The sequence below is a fragment of the Pezoporus occidentalis genome, unplaced genomic scaffold, assembly GCF_034315485.1.
Source record: "Pezoporus occidentalis ecotype Australia unplaced genomic scaffold, CSIRO_AGI_Poc_V1 ctg229, whole genome shotgun sequence".
NCBI lineage: Eukaryota > Metazoa > Chordata > Aves > Psittaciformes > Psittacidae > Pezoporus > Pezoporus occidentalis.
The window spans coordinates 315,966-327,164 of NW_026914169.1; the positions used below are offsets into that span (position 1 = coordinate 315,966).

General features: G+C 43.9%; 1 protein-coding gene across 1 annotated transcript in view; it reads left to right on the plus strand.

Annotated features, from left to right (window-relative positions):
* The window catches only part of PSKH1 (protein serine kinase H1), a 35,578-nt gene that overhangs the window by 17,425 nt on the left and 6,954 nt on the right, over nucleotides 1-11,199 (plus strand). The gene's annotated exons all lie outside the window — the stretch shown is intronic.

The following is an 11,199-nucleotide window of genomic DNA, read 5'->3' on the forward strand; positions in this document are numbered from 1 at the left end:
GGAGATGGTGGTACTGGTCAGGGACAGGGAGGAGAAGCACTAGAATCATAGAAACCAGGTTACAAGAGACCTCTGGCAGTCTCTAATCCCATTCAACTTGAGATAAGACTGTTGCCAATACTGGATCGTGCTGGCTGTGACTTTGTCTTCCTCAGTCTTCAAAGATTTCAAGAATGGAGATCCCCACCTCCCTGGTGATCTTTTCCAGGGGATTGTATTTTTCCTGATGTTTCCTAGTATGAACCTTCCAAGGTGCAACTTCTCCCTGTTGCCCCTTCTATTATTTAGAGCTGCTGTGTGGCTCTCTTATCATAGAATCATGTAATGGTTTGGGTTGGAAGGGACCTCAAAGCTCATCCAGTACCAACCCCCAAAACCTTTCACTAGACCAGGTTGCTCCAAGCCCTGTCCAGGCTGGCCTTGAACACTGCCAGGGCTGGGGCAGCCACAGCTTCTCTGGGCAGTGTGTGCCAGCACCTCAGCACCCCTCACAGGGAAGAGTAACTACTTCCAAATACACACAATCTGCTGTTAGATTGCCTTTAGACTTCTCTTTGCCAGACTGAACAAACCCAGCTCCTTCCACCCCTTCTTGAAGGCCATGTACAATCCCTGGCCATCTTGTCAGCCCTCACCCAGCTCTTCTTCACAGCTGCTTTAAACTTGGGGGTTGCCAAATTTGGCAGTAGCTAGTATATGATTCCACATAGCAAACTGAAAACTTGTGGGCATCTTTTTGAAAACAACCCCAAAACACACACCCCCACCCCCCCACCCGCACCCCGCAAAAGCACAAAAAACCCAATGTAGGATATGACAGTGTAGGATATAACAAGGGCAAATGTCACATTCGTATAAGATTATAGGTGTGAAATTGAATAAGTGTAAAGAGGGGTGTTTGAGTTGTCGTTGCTGCTTTAATTTTTCCTTCCTGTTTATGTAGTTGGGTGCAGTTTCAGTGACATACTTTGTTGTTGAGCAGGATCTCTGTCTCCTTCACTGAATAGTTTCAGTAAGCTGAAAAGAGACTGAAAAGATAATATGGAGAAACACAGTGAAGTGAGTTCCAGAACAGTTGTCCTGCTCTAGATTGTAACAAAAACATCCCAAATAGTGCCAGGAAAGACAGCTATAAACCAGTAACCCAGGACTAAACTGTGGTCTAAACCAAGCAAATCTACTTTAGTGTCTCCCGATGCTTTATGCCTTTAAAATTTTCAAAGTGGCAATAGATTTTATCCTTGGCTACCCAAACCAGTGCTTTCTTGGGGAGAAACAGGAGTGTCATTAGACTGGGCCATACTGCCTGAACTTGGGAAGCACTTAGATACCTAAACCTGGGCTTCCGGGCAATGCTTGGATGAAGAAGGGTTATTTACCTACACTGACCCATGCCTGGGTTGGATTCTATTTCAATTGAAGGAGTGGCTATGAGGAAGAAAGGAAAGTCAGGATAAGCAGTGGGGCAGGTGCTGCCCTTCTGCTGGGGCCTCGGCACATCTGGTGCTCACAACACATCTCACCTGCATGCTGCAGGACTCGCTTGGGCTCCAGGAGGTTACTGGATCCCCCATGCTGTCCTGAGCAGCAGAGAAGAGCTCATGCCAGCCAGGGTGGACTAGCAGCTAAGGCTGTCTTCAGATTTACTCCCCGTTCCTCATTCTCTTGTGCATCAACAGCTTGAAGCCCACAGGAGGGAAGGTGTGTGTGTATATATATGTGGAAGGTTGTAAGATTATCTGTTCTTCCCCTTCTTCTGCTGCACTAATCGGTGTGATACAAGATATTCTGCCTCCCTGGAGAAGATTTTTCCTTCCTGTCAAGGACCACCATTTCTTAGTTGAACTGCTACTGTGGATTGGCATATAGAATTATGTACTGTGCTAGCTCCAGTTCCAGTTCTCAGCCAATACATCTCTTAAAGTAATAGTTCAGTATGAGACAGCATTGTTCAGATCATAGTTGAGTTTTCCTTTTGAGAATAAAGGCGGTAAAGGTGTCAGGACACCCAGATGTTATGAATGGACTGGGAGAGGTATTTCCCAGTTTAGTTACTGCAAATACTGGTGTGAACTAGTCCTATAGTGATTTACTTTGGAAAGTTCTGGCTCTTTTCCTCTTGCCTTTTTGGTGGTAGTCTCCAGTGTCTATGTAGAATCACAGTTAACTGTGTTGGAAAAGACCTGTAAAATCATCAAGTCCAACCATTCCCCAGCACTGCCAAGGCCACCACTAAACCATATCACCAAGGGCCTCGTCTACACAGTTTGGGAACACTTCCGGGGATGGTGACTCCACCACTGCCCTGGGCAGCTTGTTCCAGTGCCTGAGCTCATCTTCTCACCTGTGTTCTTCCAAGTCCATGTCTCTTGACCCTGACTTTCCCAATATATAATTCGTCAGTCAGACCATCAGTTAAAGTCCCCTATGTCTAACTGTAACTTGCTTGTCCCTGCACATGGCACAGGGCTGGAACTGGATGAGCTTTAATGTCCCTTCCTACCCAAACCATTCCATGATTCTATGACACATTTTTAAGAGCTGGAGGTGAAGCAATCCAAGCTAAAATGTGGTATCACCGCATTTTAACGTACCAGTTATTTTTCTTCACATTACAGTTAGAAGAGCCAGTCCTGACTCTAGAGATAAGTTTTGTGTTTATTGGTTTTGTAGCTGCTGTAATCTTACTGCATGATCCTAATTGAATACTTGGTGTTTGTACAGGGAAAATGGACTGGCTATTTCCATTCAGAAAGCTGGGTTATGGAAGTTCACAGTACCACATGGCTGTGCATACTTATAATGCTGTGGATTGTTAAAGGGCTGTTGTATTTTCCTCTTTCTTCCTTCCTCTATTCCTCCTCCCCACATCAACAAATTAATGCTGAATGCTTGGGAGTCTCTCCTGTGCAGTCTTTAGTACATGACATCTTTTCATCGGAAACTTTGTGTTCTAGCTCTTTTGAACTGCTGGAGTTTGATCACCTCTTTGCAACTGCCTGTGGGCTGAACAATGCCTGGGACATTCCTGAGCCACAGCATGGTGGGTGGTTTACCACACAATAGCTCAGAGCTGCTGTCCTCAACCTGTTCCTTTAGGGCTGACACTTTCTATCTGAAGTCATGTGGGAAGCTCCTAAATTAGACAGAACTACTTTAACGTTGATTGATTCGGAGAACTCTCCAGGAACTCACCAACAAAGTTGAAGTTGACAAGCAGGTATTCTTTACTGTGATGCCAGGAGACATGGGGGATAGCTCCTCCTAACCTGTCTCTCCAAATTGCTAAACAAACCGTCCTTATATAGTCACTAAGCATGCATATTCATTGCGCACAGGCATGCATCTTCATGAGGCTACTTATGTATTACGTCATTCTTCTAGAAAGTTTCCCGACATACATACAAAAACGTGATAGTGGTCTCTGAGGGTTGTTTACTTCTTCCAACAATCTTCATCACTTCTGGCAGACTCTGAAGCACTTACAGTACATAATGCTTACAGCAGCTTAATTGGTTCAGTAACACTGCAGACATAATCATCCTGTCCCTCTGCTTATGCGTTAGATTAGCTGCAGCCCATCCTGGACATCTTCTAGTTTCAGATACTCTATCTACACTTCCTGCTTTTCTGTCCTTTTTTTTTACGCTTATTTCTGTACTAAGGTCATAAGGACCTAAAACTACGCCAACTACAATGATTTATCTTATACAAGGATTCTCAGTATGTTCTCTACCTGCACTCTATTTTTTTTTCTTCTCTGAAACGTGTACCTCAGTTATTTTCTATTGCTACTGTTACGAAGCCATCAAACTTGACATTACTTAGAACTTACTCTACTTATTTACAAAGGTTTGCATTTCATTTTGTGCCTCCTTGCCTCAGTGTACATGTGTGAAAGAAGCAATGCAAAGAATACTTGAGGACCTACAGTTAGTTTCATTTAAAAAGTAACAGTGTGTCATTTGTCTACCACAAGAGACATCTGAATTTAAAAATGCAGCTACTCTGAAAAATTATAGAAGATGGAGAGATGCGCCCTGCCTCTGGCACTGTACAGATGTGTTAGACTAAGCACTTTCTGTGGGGGAAAACAAAGCCTTTGCTATTTATACTTGTGATACCAGGGGGTCATTGGTGTCCTGATTGACTTCCTTCTTACTGGTTTTTAATGGTCCAGATTACTGACTGGTTTGGGCTGGAAGGGACCTTAAAGCTCATCCAGCCATAGGCAGGGACACCTTCCACCAGACCAGGCTGCTCCAAGCCCCGTCCAGGCCATCCTGGCCTTGAACACTGCCAGGCCCTTGTCCAAGGCCCCTCTCCAGGTTTCTTGTATCCCCTTTAGGCACTGGAGTTGCTCTAAGGTCTCCCCCTTAAGGAACCTTCTCTTCTCCAGGCTGAACAAGCCCAGATCTCTCAGCCTGTCTCCAGAGCAGAGCTGCTCCAGCCCTCGCAACATCTCTGTGGCCTCCTCTGGATTCACTCTGACAGCTCCACGTATTTAATGCAGCTGTGAACAGCTGCAGTCTGATTTTATACATGTATAGGGACACGCTGACAATTCCAAGCAGTGGCATGGCCAAGTGGGTTTATAGAATAGAAAGCAACTGTTGTGAGCCTTGCATCCCTCATAGGCTCTTCAAGAAAGGCGTGTCCTGATGCACGTAATTAACATCCTGATCTTTTATATCCTTTAGAATATCCTTTATATCCTTATTAATCCTTTATATTAAAAATTCTGGCTGCCCAGGGCAGGGCTGGTCTTTTAAGCTTCTGGTGTCTGCATGGCTTGTTCTTGTTAGGGGCATGAGTGTGCATGTGGGGGGAAGATGCACTACTGAAATCTAGACTCTTCTGAAAGCTGATTTGAAAGAAAAAATTATTTGGGGGGAAGCAACTTAGAAACCTGAATATAATAGAAATATTTTAAAGAACTAGTGTCCAACAGGAAAATAGATCAAAACCATCTTTGCTGTGTATTTTAAGGTAAAAACAAGTAAAAAGCATAAACCTGTTTTCTTGTTGGCTTGTTCACAGCGCACATTTTGGTGACGGCTTGACAGCAGCATGTGCTCCCATCACAGGCAGGGTGAAATTCAGGGCCTCTGCTCTGATATCTGAAATCAGCCCTGAAAGCTGCTCTGCCTACCGAGTGCCGGCTCCCACCCCCACCTGGGTTTAGTGAGATGAGAGAGCTCATGTTCATAACACAGGTCACTCTTATGTCAGAGGCTCAAAATGAGCTGGGAGCTCTCTGTGGGGTACACCAGGTCTGCACTCACTTCATCGGGAAGTGCAAGAGGTGGGTTGGTGGCTCAAACCAGAGAACAAGTTGTTTGTTCCCCACACACGGGTCTGGATGGCAGTAGCCTTTCTGCTGATGTGAATAACAGGCAGGGGTGAGAATGGGGTTTAATCACAGAGGTCCTAGCGCTGCACGTGGCCGCCTAGCCTAAGTGACACTCATAGGAGTATCTCCTGCTTTTCCTCCAGACTCAGAGCCTGAGTCTGAATAAAACATAGGGTACTTGAGAGCTCTTCAATGCATCATCAGTGAGGCTTCTTTCCCCTGAATATGTTACTTAGCAGGGCTGGAGTTGCAGGTTGGCAGTGTGTCCTATGCTCTATAGGCCTCAAAAGTTCAGGAGATGCTGTTGTAGGAAATGCTGGTGCACCTCAGAAGCAGTAGCTGTCATTCCTGAGGAGCCAGAGCTACAAATCTCCACCACAGGAGTTTCTCTCCTTGTCATTAAAGCTGTAAGGCAGACTTAGGCACAGGTTTTGTTCTTGGTTTAAGTTCTGCTAATTCTGGATTCTGCCAGTTGCTCACTTTAACTGATGTAGCTGCTTGATGACTCATGACAAGGAGCAGTGTCTGAAAACCGCAGCAAAAAATTGATATGAGCTCCCTGCTTTGGCTCACTTTGGTTGCATACACCAAAGCATCTGCCAGCATAATGAGGAGTGGAGCATCAAAATGGGAATGAACAATTATTGAATGGCATGCTCATCTTTTGTGGCATGCAGCATTGCTGTTGGCAGCAATAAGAGCATGGTATGAAGGAAGTTCCTTTGACCAAGTTGACATGTTCAACCAGTCTATCTGTTGGGGCAAGCTCATTCCCAATAAATGTTTTTTGTCTTGTAAAACTTAAGGTAGCCATCTGATGGTTTCCTGTGGGTGAACGTGCAGGCTACTGTAGGCAGCCTCCCTGGTGCTTTGAAGCTTCTCCAGCACTCATCCTAGTAATAAGTGGGACTGGGATACAGTATTTTTGACCTAAAAGCGATCTGTTGCAGCTGTGGTAACATGCTTTGTGCTTCATGTTTTTGTAAAGACTGACTGGCAAAGGAGAGTCAGGCCTATAGGTGTCCCTTACCTTCCACTTAACATGGTTTTAGAGCTCACGTCAGTTCTCCTGAAAACCACACGTTAACTTGGGTAGGTATTGGGAAATAAGCATGTATTTTTCCTTTAGAGGTGCTGTGAAGACTAAAAGCAAAGCCGGGCAGTCAGATGACTGGTTTTGTTTGCGCAGGATTAACCCCTCTGCAGCTTTGTGTCTCTAGTGAAAATGTCAATGAGCTTTGGAGGAGGGGAGAGTAGGCTTGTGCTGAGTCTATGGAGTCAAGGAAACTCCTCAGATAGTCATGGGGGAGTTGCTCTTAACTTGGGGAATGCTGTAGCCAAGCTCAAGCAGGTCACCTGTAAGAAATGGGTCTCTGAAGTTTGCCAGGTTGCCATCTCAAACTTAATTCATGATTTCACCAGGCAGTGAAAGCACAATAAGACTTCAGGATTTGAGTGTCAGAGTGACCTTGTGATCCTCCTCTAGGTGGTCTGTGGGGGTGCAGGGTGATGAAGGGTGTCTCCTGGGCCTGGAGGGATGCAAGGGGGCAGGCACTCTGATGACAAGAGAGTTTTGCCAGTAACTGCTGTTCTTGGATATACAGTGTCCATATACATCTCTAAAGCCTGTCTTCCTTCCCCTCTTCTTGGTGGCCTTTTAACCTCTTAGATTCAGTTGTTGGATAGGATAACTGCATGAAAGATGGAAGTGAGGAATGAATGCGTGCACAGCTTATCTCAAAGGAGTTACTAAGAGCTGGTTTTCATACATAGTCTCTAGAGAAATTTTCCTGCCTGCTATGGATCTCCACATGTCTGAAGGTTTGTGCTAGTTAGTATGTAGGGCATGGTTTTGTTAGGGTTTTTTGTGTCTGTTTTGTTTTAGTTTAAGGGTCATTTACAGCTTACAGTAATATTAAGCTTTACTGTATCACATCTGTTCTGGACTCAGAAGCCTGGTGAACACTGGGAAGAGCACCTTAGGGCTGTTGTCCTGTAAACACAGGCTGGTAAGTCTTCACTAGTGTTTTCTGATGGTTAGATAAAGGACAGCAAAATGATGGCGTGACATCCTCCTTCACACTCTGCTGAGCCTGCAGATGAGAGTAAAGATGTACTGTTGTTTCCTTTAGTGGTTGCAAGGACTCTTATTAATTCTGCATTAGGATGAGCTATTCAGATTTACTTACTGCAGCTCTTCTGCTCCCCTCCTCCCTTTCTTTAATTTAGTTCTGCTGGATCATGGTTTTAGCCATTCTGCTAAATTCTGGAGTTAGATACAGTACTTTTCAGAGGATGTTCAGCTCTCCAACATGAGGGCCAGTATCTCCAGTGTTAAACTAGTCCATATCTGGTGTTTTTCTCCTGAGAAAGGAGGTTTGTGAAGTGGATGCTGCACCAGCTATTGCAGACAGAGGACTTGCTTGCAGTTGTTGGAAAAGCTGGTCACCCGTGGGAAGTCTGTTTTGGCATTGAGGAAGTACTGCTGAGGTTCTGCTCATGATATGACTATTTACCTGTTTTGTTAAGGTATGTAGAAAGACAACAGATCTATAGTAGTATGTTTCTCTTCTGGAGAAATGCAGTCTAACAGAGAGAACGGCACAGAAGTTACACTCAGACTGCATTAGGTTTGAAATCAGTTCACAGAGGAGCAGGAGTGCAAGGTGAACAAGTATTGGTGACTTATCTTCATTTTTTGTGGTATTTTTGCTTCACAGAAGAGGGGAATACTGCAACAGTGATATTAAATGCAAAGCCATCTGAAAAAATCTTCACTATAAGGGCACTGAGGCCCTGGCAGAGGTTGCCCAGAGAAGCTGTGGCTGCCCCATCTCTGGCAGTGTTCAAGGCCAGGTTGGATGGGACTTGGAGCAATCTGTTCCAGTGGAAGGTGTCCCTGCCTGTGTCAGGGGGTTGGAACTGGATGAGCTTTAAAGTCCCTTCCTGCCCGAACCAGTCTAGGATGCTATGATGGCGTTTAGCTGATGCAAAGTTACATGGCCACTGGGTGGGAGCATTCTCCTTCCAAGCCATTATGTTTCTCTTCAGAGAAAGAGAGGGGCAGAACCTCCTGGAGATCGCTTCAGTCCTGTTGTGTGGGTGCACCTCCTGTCTGGTGCTCATGTCCTCCAACCAGTGTTGACCATTATCAGATCTCACAAACTCCTCTTGCTGCCTTGTGTTATTAATCCGGAGGGCTCCTGGAATTTTGCTGAGTTAAAGCTGCTGTTTTGCCAACTGCTGCAAGGTTTCTGGTGAATGGACGTATTTCTTTAGGGTCTGGGATTGAAAATTGCTAAATTCATGCCACTGAGTGTTTCAGTACAATGTAGCCCTAACTATTTTTGATAAAAGGTTTCAGTGAAATAAACCCAAAGATGTGCGTGGTGCAGCAAATGAAACCTCCAGCTGCTTAAACAGATCAATAAACTGATTTGTGTTTGCTGACCAGAAGAAAAATCTAATTGCAGGTACTCCATAGTCAATGTTTGTGGGGAAACTAGAGTAACTGCAATAATCAGAAATCCAGTTTGCTTTTGTTTGGAGTTTATTCTTCAGGTTTCATTAAACTGGTCTGGTGCAATGCACAGCCCTCTCAAGGCTTGGGCTGGTTACATATTCAAGGTTTCTACATCTTCAGACTGGTAAGCTCTTCATGGATTTCTTCATATTCTAAATTATCTCATTTGGCTTTTTTTAATATGAGTTAAAATGATTGAAGTAATACTGTTCCTGGTGTTCAGAGGTTTGTTCCACCTTCCAGAATCTCCTGCTCTGTGTTGGCCAGCCATTAGTTGACTGAAGTTTGAATGCATCTGAACATCAAAAATAGCTCTGAGGTTGCCCCAGGTTCCAAATCTGTGCAGTTACTAACATCTGCAAGAGGAAATAATGCTTTCCTGCATGTTATGAAGATAGGCTTCCAGGAAAAGTATTGTGTCAGTCCTCAAGTATTTCTCACCTGAGTGCATCTCTTACATCTCCTTGGATTTAGGTAACAAAGAGAGGATGGAGATCCTGCCATGACTGTATCTCCAATGAGTGACAATATTCAGAAAGGTAAAAGAGTTTAGATAGAAGGGAAAAAATACACAGGAAAAACAGTACAATTGGAGTCTTGGGAATCTGTTTTCTCCATTTGAGTGGGACAAAAGCTGTCTCAAGGTGTCACAGTCGTCTCAATTACTGGTAGCAGTAATGAAGATGAAGAAGTCAAGAGTTCTTGAAAAGCTACTAAAGGAGAGTAGAATTGTCACCAGCTTTTATTATCACTTTGAATTAAAGTTGGTAAATTGGGTAGACATTAGCTTGGACATCTCATTAGTGTTATTTCTAGAGCAGAAAATGAGTCCTCTATGAAGGAAATGGACTGGGATGAGCTTTGTCTGCAAGGAGGAGGACAAGGAAAGAAGTGATTGGAAGTTAATGAGGTGTAGACAGGTCATGATGACTTTAATGAGTTTAACTGTGTGAATAGCTGATAACTTAAATGAGTCTCAAAAAAGGCTACAGAAAATTGTGTTTTTAAAGTATTTGAAGGCAAGCCTGGTGAAAGCTGAGGGAAAACCTCTTGTAGCTGGATTTCATTTGGATCTGTCTGTCTGTGGAAGAGAGAATCCAAACGTCATCTGTAACTAGAGATCCAGAGTTTAAAAGGAACATGATGTGTTGACCTGCTGATGAACATACGGAATGACTCTGGTATTATCTGAGATTATGCCAATGAAGACTGAGCCCCACAAGTTGATGCCCTTCACCGTTATTTAACAAAGAAGCCTTACCCAGAAATGTGGTAGGAAGCCAGTAGCTTGAAATGGGATTTTTATCTCCCTGTGGCAGAGGCATATTTTGCTTTTTTTTTTGGATGTATTGCTATCAATACCATAACCAAAGAGCTCAGTTACACCATTTATAACACAGACCAGTATGTTCATTGAAAATTTTAAACGTTATTGTGGTTTTTGCTACATTTGGAAACGGTTTTTGTTATTTTGTTTATCCTCTGTATAAACGAACACTTTAACAAGTCTCTGATCAAAGATTGTCCTGATTCTGTTCTAACAAGCGCCTGTTTTTTCCTTACCATTCATGTCAAGATGCATTTCATCAGCAAAAAAAACTGATTTAAGGCTGGTCATGACAAACTATATGTGAAAGCAGTAGACAGAAAAGCTAGAATTTTAAGAAATCTTTGCGTTAGCTGATTTTATTCTTGACAGGGAGAGGGAAGTGGATTTTGGATGTGGTTTCACAGTGCAGAACTGGTGTCTGATCCGTAGAAGGCTGTGCTTCCTCTCCTGAGCACCCTGGCTCGAAGTATTTCCATCTCTACCCTGAATGCATTCAAGGAACATTTATAGGTTTTTATTCATATACCAGGATTTTCTTTCAGTTCATATCATCTTCACTCTCTTCTCTTGCATAGTTACATCCCATTTTAGCTGAGCATGCCAGGCTGATTTAGTCATTGCTTTAAAAGAAGCACTTCCTGCAACCTGATTATCCTAGCAGGTGGTTACTCGGCTAGAAGTTACTGCTGGAGAGGTGTTTGAGTCTGGGGTTGACCAAGACTGCGTGTGTGTCTGTGCACATCCATGTGTAGGTGTATGTAGGCTTGAGGCACCTGGGAAGACCCCTGAGATCCAGGGTAATCTGAGTGCCCAAACCCAGCTGCTGGAGGCATCCATGCTCCACCTATGTACATGTAGACATTCCCCCTAACTCAGCCTCTCCCCCTAACAGTCTCTTGAAGATAGTGTGTCTCATTCTGAAGACACAACTCATTCTTCTCATCCTGAAGTCATTCATGTGACTTCTTGTCAGGGACTGTAGTGACAGGACAA